We start from the raw sequence: 15,978 nt of genomic DNA on the forward strand, positions 1-15,978 counted from the left end.
CTCACTCATGAACAAGACACCAAGATACTTAAACTCCTTCACTTTGGGCAGTAGCTCATCCCTGACCCAGAGTGGGCACACCACCCTTTGTTGGTGAGGATCTTGGCCTCAGACCTGGAGGTGCTGATTCTCATTCCGGCCGCATCACATTTGGCTGCGAACCGCTCCAGTACGAGCTGGAGTCCACCACCTGATGAAGCCAACAGAACCACATCATCCACGAAAAACAGAGAGGATATTCAGAGACTGGCCAAGTGGAAGCCTCCCACCACCTAGAAATGCTTTAAAATTGTGCAATAAAAATTGTCACTTATTTTGTTCACAAAAAAATTGTGAACAGAATAAGTTAGTAAATTTGGGAGACAAACATCCTCTCTAATTTTACAAAGCATATATTTACAGCTGGATCAGATGACCCTGCAATAAAAAATATGTGCAGGTTTCTAATTATATTGCCCAAGGGAAGCATTTAGAATATAAAATGCATTGATGTCACCACTGAACCCTGTGGAACCCTGTGACTAACTGTTGTGTGTGAGCAAGACTCTATTTACATGCATATACTGGAATCGATTAGATTGATATGATACAAACCATTGCAGTGCAGTTCCATTAGTACCAATGGTGTTTTAATCTCTGTAATAAAACTCTGTAGTATACTGTGGTCAGCAGTATTGAACGTTGCCCTGAGGTCTAGTAGAACAACCACAGAGATGACTCCACTGCCAGAGGCCATAAGTGATCATTCATATCCTTCACTATTGCTGTTTCTGTTCTATAATATACTATAAATCCTGATTGAATAAACCATTCATTAATGTTGCTGTAATTAATGACATCTGTGGAACTGATGTGAATTTTTTTTTATGGTTTTTCTAATGGTTAAGATTTTATTGTTGTTGCTAGTTAAACTTGGCTACCTAAGGTTATTCTACGGTGGCTGGGAAGTGCAAATCGTAACAAATTAAAAAACCACAACAAATTAAAAACCCCACAACAAATTACAAAAACCCACAACAAATTAAAAAAACCCACAACAAATTACAAAAACCCACAACAAATTACAAAAACCCACAACAAATAAAAAAAAAACCCACAACAAATTACAAAAACCCACAACAAATTAAAAATCCTTGACGGAAAGGGATTGTCTGAAATACCGGAAGTGACGCAACGATTAGCCTAATAGGGCTTTTGGAGCGTGATGTCACGAGAGGGGGCGTGGCCATGATTTTTGGTTGAGGCGCCATGTTTCTGGGCCAAACAAAGCGCTAGCGAAAGAGGAGCGAAAGTACACGGATAACACCAGCTATGGTTCGTACTTGCTGTGCGGTCGGTTGTAAAGTTAGATCGCACGACCGGCAAGGGAATAAGGTTGAAAATGGTTTATCTTTTCATTCTTTCCCCACCTGGAAGCAACATGAGGCAGCTCTTGTATCGGATGTTACCAAAAGAAGGCGTCTAGTCTGGATAGCAGCTGTGAGACGAGCTGATATCCAGTTCTCTTCCATCTCCAAATATCTGTTGGTGTGCTCCAGACATTTTCATTCCGGTAAGTTATAGATATGTTCATATCACTCTTTATCCGGTCTTTAAGTCTGACGTCACTAGCATGGGCTCAAACGGCTGCTGCAGGTCCATAAATCACTGAGAGTTGAAAAACTATCTAAAGTCTTTCATCTGTAATAAAATGATCAGCGTTCTGCTCTACCATGTGTAACAATTGAGTTTATCATCCAGGCAACCATGAAAACGAAACGGAATTTATGACATTTAACAGAGTTAGAAATTAGCAGGAAGTTAGCTCGCTAGCTTCCATCTAAATGAGGGATTTTGGAAACAAATTCAAACGTACAGCTCTGCTATCACTTCCAACAAAAATGAAGGCAGAAAACTAAACAGCAGTGAAGTTTGCAGGGTACTGTGAGTAAAATGCGTTTGATTTTCTCTTGAACATTCAAATTAGTGCAATCATAAATTCATTCATGAGGGGCAAATTACAGTGAGAACATGTGGAGGGTTCACACTGCACGCGAAAGCGCATCAAATCCGACTTTTTTTTTTACCCTATGCGACCGATATCCAATCATGGTATGACAGTGTAAAAACAGCACAAATCCGATATTTTCAAATCCGATCTGTGTCACTTTCGTATGTGGTACTGAATCCGATACATATCTGATGTTTTAGAAAGCAATTGCTGTTTTAATGGTCATGTCACATTAAATCAGTCTTTTATGTCACTGACACAAAACATATGCCAATTATCAGCGCTGGAGAAGCGCCCGAGAAGACATTGAGAACACATGAGCGCTTCGTGTCCATCCCGTGTAGATGTTAGTGAAACTGTTGGGAAGATAATGTGAACATTTATTTATACTGTATAATCTGCAGATTCTGACAGACATCTGCAACTATCCTTTGAAGCATCGCTCCTCTCTAAAACAGCAATAAGGATAATTATTAGGCCATATATAAATAACAAAATAACTTAAAGCAAAATTGGAGAACGCAAAGTCTGAAACAAGCCATCAGTCAAACAATACTGTTTGGTCTGGGTCTGAACAGAGCGTGTTGTTTTTGACGTCTGCTTTTGCGCATGCGGGCCACTTTGAGGGTTCACAAAGGAGCGCTTTAAATATAAAAATCGGAATTGAGCATTAAGACCTGCAGTGTGAACGTTGCCATAGTGAGTTCAGTGCACTGATGTGACATTGTCCTGAAGGATTTAGTTATTCTCAATGGTTAAAGAAATTGCAATTATTTATTCATATTTATTATAAATAATCCTAATTATATATCTTGCTTCCATGTTTGTGTCCTGTGTCACAAAAAATACATTTTTTACTATAATACATTGATCAATGACCTGCAGAATCTCCTTATCATATTACGTGTCCATAATTGTCACCTAAAGTCAAACTTTATGCTTTCTCCATCTTGAAAATGATGACATCCTTGCATTACATACTTTAGGTTCATTTTCTGAAGGCAGGTTTCTGAGAGAGAACAGGCAGATTTGGAATATAACATGCAACGTTCTATAGATGGACACATAAAAAAATGAAAAATTACATGTATGTGCTAAGTTTCTAAATACTTTGTTACATTTATGATAAATGGATTTGAAAGTAGATAAAACATTTATGTCGGCCTTGGCTCATTAGAGTCCTTGTCTTTAAATTAACTTTGTATGTTTCAGGTACTGCACTCTCAAAGACTGAATGAACCAGCATTGCAGCCATGGGTCATTGTGAGCATCACAGGGAAGGTTAAAGCCGCCCACTGCACCTGTAAGGCCGGAGTCGTGGAGACCTGCAGCCATGTCACTGCTCTTCTGCTTAAAGTAGAAGCAGCAGTGTGGATCCGTGGCACAAGGACTGTTACAGATGAACCTGCATACTGGGTTTTGCTGGGTAATGTGACCAAGATACAGCCAGAGGTTGGCCATAAGATAGACTTCTCCTCTTCAGCTGCCCAAAAACGGCTCTGGATCAAAACATAAGAACAGCAGTGACGTTTTCTAGGGTTACTGAAGGTTGGCTAGCTGGTATATAACGATGTGCTACGTGACCGCTAGTGACACAGCTATGTTAGCATAATATAAACAGGCTAACCTTTTTTGGGCTAACTTGATAAAAGTTATCGTGAGGATTCTCGGTGGTCTGGAACAAATATGGGCTGTAGCTACATCGTAAGGTTTTAAAAACTGAGCTTTCAAATGATTAGTGGTGATAAAAGCAGAGGGAGGCCAACAGTGATCACTGACTGCTTTTAGGAGCTTTTTGAGATTAAAGAGAAGACAATACAAAACATTAAACATGTTAACAACACAAAACCCATATTAAACGCAGACTACTTTAAAGTAGTCTGCGTTTAATATGGGTTTTGTGTTGGCCCGGAAGCAGGATTCGTCACGCCATCACTTAAAGACCAGATAGCCTATTAGTTTTATTTTCGATGCACTCTGTGGTCATATCAAATTAGAAAAAAACGTTCTATTTATAGACTTGCTAATTGTGTGGCATTATTGCAGGCAAACCAACCTTATGAAATGGATGAAACATCGTGACTGGGTTCCAGTGCTACACAAGGGACCTGCTTCAAACATACCACCATGCCAATCAGATTACTTCTTCCATGTGAGGGTGATGAGGTGACCCTTTTGGATAAGACGGTGAAGGTTTGCTGCCGTTTTGGTGAACAGTGTGGTAGTAAAACCAGGAAAAATGAAACTTGCTCCTGTTAAATATTAAGTCTTGTGCTGTATAGATAGCGGTAATTTTTCAAAAGATAAATTGAAGTAACTGATAGTAAATAAAGTAATGTTAGTAGTGGGTGATATCGTGTAAATGCTGTCATGATTTTGTGTAAACATTTTGTCTTTTATAAACTATAAATGACATGGATTCTACATTGTAACTGATGTGATGTTCTATAAAGTGGTTTTAATAAAAAAAATATAAAAAAGAGGCAAAAATTAGTTTGTTTCTTTATTCAACTTTTGAACAGTGATACTCAGTCAGTACATATTCAGTAAATGCAAATTCTTTACATGGCAGTGCACTTCAGGCATAAATCTAGACCCATATATAAAACATTATGGGTCATTCCCACAACCCACAGCTTTACTGTGTTCCAGCAAAGTATCCAATAGCAGTGACAGCTCCTCCACATTAGCAGGTGGTATTCTTCGTTTTTGGGGACGGCTCCTTTTACCTTTCAATATGGATGGTCTGTTTATGTTTTGATCCAGAGCCGTTTTTGGGCAGCTGAAGAGGAGAAGTCTATCTTATGGCCAACCTCTGGCTGTATCTTGGTCACATTACCCAGCAAAACCCAGTATGCAGGTTCATCTGTAACAGTCCTTGTGCCACGGATCCACACTGCTGCTTCTACTTTAAGCAGAAGAGCAGTGACATGGCTGCAGGTCTCCACGACTCCGGCCTTACAGGTGCAGTGGGCGGCTTTAACCTTCCCTGTGATGCTCACAATGACCCATGGCTGCAATGCTGGTTCATTCAGTCTTTGAGAGTGCAGTACCTGAAACATACAAAGTTAATTTAAAGACAAGGACTCTAATGAGCCAAGGCCGACATAAATGTTTTATCTACTTTCAAATCCATTTATCATAAATGTAACAAAGTATTTAGAAACTTAGCACATACATGTAATTTTTCATTTTTTTATGTGTCCATCTATAGAACGTTGCATGTTATATTCCAAATCTGCCTGTTCTCTCTCAGAAACCTGCCTTCAGAAAATGAACCTAAAGTATGTAATGCAAGGATGTCATCATTTTCAAGATGGAGAAAGCATAAAGTTTGACTTTAGGTGACAATTATGGACACGTAATATGATAAGGAGATTCTGCAGGTCATTAATCAATGTATTATAGTAAAAAATGTATTTTTTGTGACACAGGACACAAACATGGAAGCAAGATATATAATTAGGATTATTTATAATAAATATGAATAAATAATTGCAATTTCTTTAACCATTGAGAATAACTAAATCCTTCAGGACAATGTCACATCAGTGCACTGAACTCACTATGGCAACGTTCACACTGCAGGTCTTAATGCTCAATTCCGATTTTTATATTTAAAGCGCTCCTTTGTGAACCCTCAAAGTGGCCCGCATGCGCAAAAGCAGACGTCAAAAACAACACGCTCTGTTCAGACCCAGACCAAACAGTATTGTTTGACTGATGGCTTGTTTCAGACTTTGCGTTCTCCAATTTTGCTTTAAGTTATTTTGTTATTTATATATGGCCTAATAATTATCCTTATTGCTGTTTTAGAGAGGAGCGATGCTTCAAAGGATAGTTGCAGATGTCTGTCAGAATCTGCAGATTATACAGTATAAATAAATGTTCACATTATCTTCCCAACAGTTTCACTAACATCTACACGGGATGGACACGAAGCGCTCATGTGTTCTCAATGTCTTCTCGGGCGCTTCTCCAGCGCTGATAATTGGCATATGTTTTGTGTCAGTGACATAAAAGACTGATTTAATGTGACATGACCATTAAAACAGCAATTGCTTTCTAAAACATCAGATATGTATCGGATTCAGTACCACATACGAAAGTGACCCAGATCGGATTTGAAAATATCGGATTTGTGCTGTTTTTACACTGTCATACCATGATTGGATATCGGTCGCATAGGGTAAAAAAAAAGTCGGATTTGATGCGCTTTCGCGTGCAGTGTGAACCCTCCACATGTTCTCACTGTAATTTGCCCCTCATGAATGAATTTATGATTGCACTAATTTGAATGTTCAAGAGAAAATCAAACGCATTTTACTCACAGTACCCTGCAAACTTCACTGCTGTTTAGTTTTCTGCCTTCATTTTTGTTGGAAGTGATAGCAGAGCTGTACGTTTGAATTTGTTTCCAAAATCCCTCATTTAGATGGAAGCTAGCGAGCTAACTTCCTGCTAATTTCTAACTCTGTTAAATGTCATAAATTCCGTTTCGTTTTCATGGTTGCCTGGATGATAAACTCAATTGTTACACATGGTAGAGCAGAACGCTGATCATTTTATTACAGATGAAAGACTTTAGATAGTTTTTCAACTCTCAGTGATTTATGGACCTGCAGCAGCCGTTTGAGCCCATGCTAGTGACGTCAGACTTAAAGACCGGATAAAGAGTGATATGAACATATCTATAACTTACCGGAATGAAAATGTCTGGAGCACACCAACAGATATTTGGAGATGGAAGAGAACTGGATATCAGCTCGTCTCACAGCTGCTATCCAGACTAGACGCCTTCTTTTGGTAACATCCGATACAAGAGCTGCCTCATGTTGCTTCCAGGTGGGGAAAGAATGAAAAGATAAACCATTTTCAACCTTATTCCCTTGCCGGTCGTGCGATCTAACTTTACAACCGACCGCACAGCAAGTACGAACCATAGCTGGTGTTATCCGTGTACTTTCGCTCCTCTTTCGCTAGCGCTTTGTTTGGCCCAGAAACATGGCGCCTCAACCAAAAATCATGGCCACGCTCCAAAAGCCCTATTAGGCTAATCGTTTTTTTGTAATTTGTTTTGGGTTTTTGTAATTTGCTGTGGGTTTTTGTAATTTGTTGTGGGGTTTTTTAATTTTTTACGGGTTTTTTTTAATTTGTTGCGGGGTTTTTGTAATTTGTTGCGGGTTTTTAATTTGTTGTGGTTTTTTAATTTGTTGCGATTTGCACTTCCCAGCCACCGATTCCTATAGTCTGATATGTAGGAATCGATGGTTATAAATATATATTTATAGTTTTATTTGGGGTATAGTTTTTTACCCCATCTCTCACCCTCTGATAGCTGGGATAGGCTCTAGCTCCCCCATGACCCTGATAAGGGTAAGTGGAAGGGAATGGGGTGGTGAATGGATGTTTTTTGTTGGGTTTTTTTAATATGTGTAAATCTAGTGTAACAGACTATGTTTTTATTCTTGTTTATTTTTAATTGACAGAATTTTTGTGCTGTTGAAATTTTAGATTATGTCATATTAATGACTGACGTTAAATAGCACTGCTGACCAAAGAGCACAAAATGACTAAGGCTTTTAGTTCTGGCACATCACAAGAAATTGAAAAATAAGTGTGAAACAACACTCATTTTTCAATTCATAGCTCTATTGGTTAATAAATTAATCCCTTTTCACAGTATGCAAAACATACTATACAAACTATTTTTTCTCATTTTGAAGTGTTATCACTCTATCTGCTGTATCACTTTATATTTTAGCGCATATGCCATTATCTGCCTTGAAGTTTAAGTTGTGGTCTCCAAGTTGCAGCTATTAGAAGTCTGCTTGACAAGAAAAAGTGCAACTGTTTTTATGAAAGGATTTGGTTTAATGTTCTTCTCAGTGTGCACTGCACCATGTTGAGTTGACTGAAAGGAGGTAAAACAGCTTGGGATTGCTGACTTTAACACTTATTTATGGCTTTCTTTATGTAACTACAAAACATACTCAAACAGAGAGACAAAGAGACTCCTTGGTCATGGTTTCTATTTTGCCTAGGTGTTTATAACTGAATAATGCTTGAATTGTATTCATGTCTGGAGAAACAAGAAGTAACAGTCAGCAGGACAGTTTTAAGGTACTCATTTATTTTCCCTTTGATGCTGTTTTTAGTGCATCTTACTTCTTTGGTATCTCAGCTCACACTTAACAGTGTTGCAAAAAATGTAATAAGCCAAAAGAGCACAACTATCTAATGCTGAAGAAAGTTTAAGGTTGTTTGGAATTGTTTTGATTTTCATAATTTGAATAAAGGATTTTTCATATAGTGTACACACTTGCAGGTTTTATATAAAAATATACTATTAAAATATTTTATATATTGCAGGTAAACATATAGTATAGTTAAAAACATTCTAATGTTAGGACAGTTCTGGCAGACAGTGACGAATGAATGAAACGTGAAAAGAATGGATCAGAGCTTTAATTCAAGGTTTTGATTAACCATGGATCCTTGTGATCCTTGTGCATTCACACAGTAGCTCCATATCCAAGTGAAAACAAGTTACAAGCATGTGCTCCTTACATAGCTAAGGTCAACCCATATATTTTATTAGTGAATATATTTTTTAAATCCTTGGTGAAAAATCACAGGAAGAAAAGGTGGATAATCTACCAACAAAGCATCCATCAGTGACAAGAATCACTGTCAGTTAATTTAAGGTAACATAAGGTTACCTTAAATTATAATTTCATTTCTATTATTATTATTTTTCAGTCATCTATTTTCTACATTTACATTTATAGCTGTATAGCTTTATAGCTGGTATTTTTAGATTTGTTTTTATTGATATTTTTTTTTGCAAATATTGCTGCTAGGGAGTTGCTTCTAATTTCGTTGAACATCTGATGTTTAGTGGTTAGCACTGTTCCCTCAAAGCAAGAAGGTCCTGACCAGGGCATGCTCCAGCTTCCTCTTACAGTCTAAACACATGCAGTTAGTAGGTTTAGGTTAATTGGCTAATGATCTAAAATGCTTGTAGATGTGATGTGCTGTTTGTCTCTCTGTGTTAGCAGTGCAACAAGCTGCTGACCGGTTCATATCCAGTGACCCTGAACAAGATAAGCAGTAAAAATCGATGGGTCGACAGTTAAGTTGTTAAGTTGTAGGAAGAAAATTGCCAAGAGCAAACATGGGAACCAGAGTGAAGTTTTAAATTGTTAGTGAAAAAAATAAATAAAGATATGAACTCTGAAAACAAGAAAAAAATGAGAAATGAGAAAAGAAATACAGAAACTGAATTGTTAAATATTAAGAACAACCATAAAGCACCAGATCTGGTCCGGGAACATCACAGGCACAGGCATTACAGCGATTACATTCAGATTTTCACAGATGGGTCTAAGGAGCCACAGACAGCAACAACTGTTATTTCCACATAAGATCATCACTGGGAGAAGAACATCTAATTCAAGTGTATATGTAGAGGATTTGTGTGCAGTGGCTTGAAGGTGTGAGGAATAGTAAGAAGCTAAAAGCATTATTGTCTATTGATACAGGGACAGCAAGCAAGCACCTAGAGATGGTTTACGAATTTTTATCACATAATTCACGTTTAACTGAACAGGCAAAAAACATCTCATTAATGCGTGTAGAGAAGCAGGGGCTCTAAGAGGAAGGAGCATGTGATCATCAGCAGACTTCAAGCTGGATGCAGTAATTTAAATGGCACGTAAATTGCGTAAGAATGCAACTTAATACTGTAATCAGTGTTAAGAAAGATAAATAGTACAACACGTTTTGATTTCATGCAGGGAAACCGGTGAAGCGAGAAGACAGCCAAGTAGAGACATGCAAAGTTTAGGGCTAGGGGAGGTCAGTTTAAAAAAAAATGTGATCATGTCTGGAGACTCAGCAGAGAGGACAAGAATTTTATTTACTGTCTTGAAAGTGACCAGAGTTGAATATGTCACTAACATGACTATATAGGATGACTTTGTAGGTGAATGACAGATCAAAGAAACTGGAGGGGTGGTTGATAAAAATAGAAATAGATGTAAGGGACGTAAAATTTAGAAAGTAAGATTAATTAATACTCAGTAGTTTTGCCTAGGGAACCTTTTTGAATATTAGAGGGACTAAATTAATGTGGGGAGTGATTACAGGAATGCCAGTGGGCAGCAATCTAGAGAAACCCAAACAAAACATGCATGATAGTGAGAATTACTGACTGAAGAAATCGTCTAAAACAATTATGGGGAGAGAGCTGATAACTTATCAGTGCCTTTGGAATTCCAAAGGTACAGATTAGACAGTCAAGGGGGTGCATGAACTTTCAGGTTAGACCTTCTGTGCTTCCTCCCCTCAGGTGCTACAAATGTCAGAGATATGAGCATTGCAGTGTGCAAATGGAAGCAGAGGTGCTCTAAGTGTGGGGGTGAGCATGGATATGGAGACTGTGATAATGCAAAAGATAACTGTGGTAGGCAGCACAGGGTGACCTATGGGGGATGTGAGGTTAGGAGAAAAGATATGGAAATAGAAATAGAAGTTAAAGAAGTTCACAGTATAAGTTGCATAGAAGCTGTAAAAAATTAACGAAAAAAGGTTTGTCAAATAGACATACAGTGGGGCAAAAAAGTATTTAGTCAGCCACCGATTGTGCAAGTTCCCCCACTTAAAATGATGGCAGAGGTCAGTAATTTGCACCAGAGGTACACTTCAACTGTGAGAGACAGAATGTGAAAAAAAAAAATCCATGAATCCACATGGTAGGATTTGTAAAGAATTTATTCGTAAATCAGGGTGGAAAATAAGTATTTGGTCAATAACAAAAATACAACTCAATACTTTGTAACATAACCTTTGTTGGCAATAACAGAGGTCAAACGTTTACTATAGGTCTTTACCAGGTTTGCACACACAGTAGCTGGTATTTTGGCCCATTCCTCCATGCAGATCTTCTCGAGAGCAGTGATGTTTTGGGGCTGTCGCCGAGCAACACGGACTTTCAACTCCCGCCACAGATTTTCTATGGGGTTGAGGTCTGGAGACTGGCTAGGCCACTCCAGGACTTTTAAATGCTTCTTACGGAGACACTCCTTTGTTGCCCGGGCGGTGTGTTTTGGATCATTGTCATGTTGGAAGACCCAGCCTCGTTTCATCTTCAAAGTTCTCACTGATGGAAGGAGGTTTTGGCTCAAATCTCACGATACATGGCCCCATTCATTCTGTCCTTAACACGGATCAGTCGTCCTGTCCCCTTGGCAGAAAAACAGCCCCATAGCATGATGTTTCCACCCCCATGCTTCACAGTAGGTATGGTGTTCTTGGGATGCAACTCAGTATTCTTCTTCCTCCAAACACGACGAGTTGAGTTCATACCAAAAAGTTCTACTTTGGTTTCATCTGACCACATGACATTCTCCCAATCCTCTGCTGTATCATCCATGTGCTCTCTGGCAAACTTCAGACGGGCCTGGACATGCACTGGCTTCAGCAGCGGAACACGTCTGGCACTGCGGGATTTGATTCCCTGCCGTTGTAGTGTGTTACTGATGGTGACCTTTGTTACTTTGGTCCCAGCTCTCTGCAGGTCATTCACCAGGTCCCCCCGTGTGGTTCTGGGATCTTTGCTCACCGTTCTCATGATCATTTTGACCCCACGGGATGAGATCTTGCGTGGAGCCCCAGATCGAGGGAGATTATCAGTGGTCTTGTATGTCTTCCATTTTCTGATGATTGCTCCCACAGTTGATTTTTTCACACCAAGCTGCTTGCCTATTGTAGATTCACTCTTCCCAGTCTGGTGCAGGTCTACAATACTTTTCCTGGTGTCCTTCGAAAGCTCTTTGGTCTTGGCCATGGCGGCGTTTGGAGTCTGACTGTTTGAGGCTGTGGACAGGTGTCTTTTATACAGATGATGAGTTCAAACAGGTGCCATTCATACAGGTAACGAGTGGGGGACAGAAAAGCTTCTTACAGAAGACGTTAAAGGTCTGTGAGAGCCAGAGATTTTCCTTGTTTGAGGTGACCAAATACTTATTTTCCACCCTAATTTACGAATAAATTCTTTACAAATCCTACCATGTGAATTCATGGATTTTTCTTTCACATTCTGTCTCTCACAGTTGAAGTGTACCTCTGGTGCAAATTACTGACCTCTGTCATCATTTTAAGTGGGGGAACTTGCACAATCGGTGGCTGACTAAATACTTTTTTGCCCCACTGTATGACTGACAGGAAAGTCATTGTACACTTACATTGCAGAAGATGATTTTGTTGATTGCTTATCTGATAAATTGCATGGACCAACTGAAACACCAAACAGCAAGACAGAAACAGACAGTGTTGGGGAGTAACGGAATACATGTACCGCCGTTACGTATTTAAAATACAAAATATGAGTAACTGTATTCCGTTACAGTTACCGTTTAAAAAGGTGGTATTCAGAATACAGTTACTTTGTTGAAATAAATGGATTACACTGTGGTACTTTCCTGTTTCATTTTGTCGCGGGTCAGGACTGTTTGGGTTTTGTTTGACAGCTACGTTCTTTTGTTCCAGGCGGCAGCGTTACGGTTGCCATGGTTACAGGGTGACGCTCTCTCTCTCTCTGCGACTGTGTGTTTCCTGGGTGAGAGAGCGCCTTTTCGTTGTTGTTGTTGTTGTGCTAAGCTAACAGGCAGAATGCTACAAGCATAGCTCTAAAGAATGTAGCATCATGGGCAGTGTAGTCCGTGTTGCAGGGAGAATGGACTGCCATACACGTTATGGGCCTGTGAGCGCGAGGAGGGAGAAAAAGGGGAGTGGAAAGGTACGAGTTGTCATCGAGGAAAAATGGGAGCTGGAAGCATTTAAATATAATAATAACCACTTCAGCCAAGAAGAGTGTTATAACCGTGTTATAACCATGTCATAACCAACCATGTTAGTTAAACCATGTTATAACCAACCGTGTTATAACACTATAACCAACCGTGTTAAACCAACCATGTTATAACCATGTTATAACCAACCATGTTACAACACATGTTTAACCAACCGTGTTATAACCAGTGTCCAACCATCCGTTATAAACCATGTTATAACCAACCGTGTATAACACAACCATGTTATACACCATTGAAAACAACCAAACCAACCGTGTTATAACCCACCGTTATAACCACAACACAAACCGTGTTATAACCAACCGTGTTATAACCAACCGTGTTATAACCAACCGTGTTAACCATGTTATAACCAACCGTGTTATAACCACCTGTATATAACCAAACCCGTTTTAAACCATGTTATAACCAACCGTTATGTTATAACCAAAACCGTGTTAAACCATGTATAACCACCGTGTTATAACCAACCGTGTTATACCAACACGTGTTATAACCAACCGTGTTATAACCATGTCATAACCAACCGTGTTTTAACCATGTTATAACCAACCGTGTTATAACCATGTTATAACCAACCATGTATAACCAACCATGTTATAACCAACCGTGGTATTAACCAGGGTGACCAACCGTGTTATAACCAGGTTATAAACCACCATGTTATAACCATGTTATAACCACCGGTATAACCACCGTGTTAAAACCAGGGTTATAACAAACCGTGTTATAACCAACCGTGTTATACCAGACCGTGTATAACGCAACCTGTGTATAAACCATGTTATAACTAACCGGTGATTAACCACCGTGTTATAACCACCGTGTTAAGATGAACCATGTTATAAACCAACCGTGTTATAACCACCGTGTTGATAAAAACGCATGTTATAACAACCGGTTAAACCAACAATGTTAAACCAGGTTTATGACCAACCTGTTAATAAACCAGTGTTAAACCAACCATGTAAACCATGCTATAACCAGCCATTTTATAACCAACCATGTTATAACCAATCGTGTTACAACCATGTTATACCCAACTGTGTTATAACCATGTTATAACCAACCGTGTTATAACCAACCGTGTTATAACCATGTTATAACCAACCGTGTTATAACCATGTTATAACCAACCGTGTTATAACCAACCGTGTTATAACCATGTTATAACCAACCGTGTTATAACCAACCGTGTTATAACCATGTTATAACCAACCGTGTTAAGACCAACCATGTTATAACCATGCTATAACCAACCATTTTATAACCAACCATGTTATAACCAACCGTGTTATAACCATGTTATAACAACCGTGTTATAACCAGCCGTGTTATAACTATGTTATAACCAACCGTGTTATAACCATGTTATAACCAACCGTGTTATAACCAACCGCGTTATAACCATGTCATAACCAACCGTGTTATAACCAAGTTATAACCAACCGTGTTATAACCAACCGTGTTATAACCAACCATGTTATAACCAACCGTGTTATAACCATGTTATAACCAACCGTGTTATAACCAACCGTGTTATAACCAACCGTGTTATAACCATGTTATAACCAACCGTGTTATAACCAACCGTGTTATAACCAACCGTGTTATAACCATGTTATAACCAACCGTGTTATAACCATGTTATAACCAACCGTGTTATAACCAACCGTGTTATAACCATGTCATAACCAACCGTTTTATAACTATGTTATAACCAACCGTGTTTTAACCAACCGTGTTATAACCAACCGTGTTATAACCATGTTATAACCAACCGTGTTATAACCAACCGTGTTATAACCATGTTATAACCAACCGTGTTATAACCAACCGTGTTATAACCATGTTATAACCAACCGTGTTATAACCATGTTATAACCAACCGTGTTATAACCAACCGTGTTATAACCATGTTATAACCAACCGTGTTATAACCATGTTATAACCAACCGTGTTATAACCAACCGTGTTATAACTATGTTATAACCAACCGTGTTATAACCAACCGTGTTATAACCAACCGTGTTATAACCATGTTATAACCAACCGTGTTATAACCCACCGTGTTATAACCGTGGTATAACCAACCGTGTTATAACCAACCATGTTATAACCATGTTATGAACAACCATGGATAACCATGTTATAACCAACCGTGTTATAACCAACCGTGTTATAACCATGTCATACAACCGTGTTATAACCATGTTTAACCATGTTGTAAACCGTGTTAAAACCATGTGATAACCAATCGTGTTATAACCAACCGGGTTATAACCATGTTATACCAACCTGTTAAGACCAAACATGTAATAACCATGCTATAACCAGCCATTTTATAACCAACCATGTTATAACCAATCGTGTTACAACCATGTTATACCCAACCGTTTTATAACCAACCGTGTTATAACCAACCGTGTTATAACCAACCGTGTTATAACAATGTTATAACCAACCGTGTTATAACTAACAGTGTTATAACCATGTTATAACCAACCGTGTTATAACCATGTTATAACCAACCGTGTTATAACCAACCGTGTTATAACCATGTTATAACCAACCGTGTTATAACCAACCGTGTTATAACCAACCGTGTTATAACCATGTTATAACCAACCGTGTTATAACCATGTTATAACCAACCGTGTTATAACCATGTTATAACCAACCGTGTTATAACCAACCGTGTTATAACCAACCGTGTTATAAACCATGTTATAACCAACCGTGTTAAGACCAACCATGTTATAACCATGCTATAACCAACCATTTTATAACCAACCATGTTATAACCAACCGTGTTATAACCAACCGTGTTATAACCAACCGTGTTATAACCATGTTATAACCAACCGTGTTATAACCATGTTATAACCAACCGTGTTATAACCAACCGTGTTATAACCATGTCATAACCAACCGTGTTATAACCATGTTATAACCAACCGTGTTATAACCAACCGTGTTATAACCAACCATGTTTATAACCAACCGTGTTATAACCATGTTATAATCAACCGTGTTATAACCAACCGGTGTAAGAACCAGTTATAACCAACGTGTTATAACCAACGTTTGTTAATACCAACCTGTTATAAC

Source organism: Simochromis diagramma, unplaced genomic scaffold, assembly GCF_900408965.1.
Source record: "Simochromis diagramma unplaced genomic scaffold, fSimDia1.1 OVJJ01000293.1, whole genome shotgun sequence".
Taxonomy (NCBI): Eukaryota; Metazoa; Chordata; class Actinopteri; order Cichliformes; family Cichlidae; genus Simochromis; species Simochromis diagramma.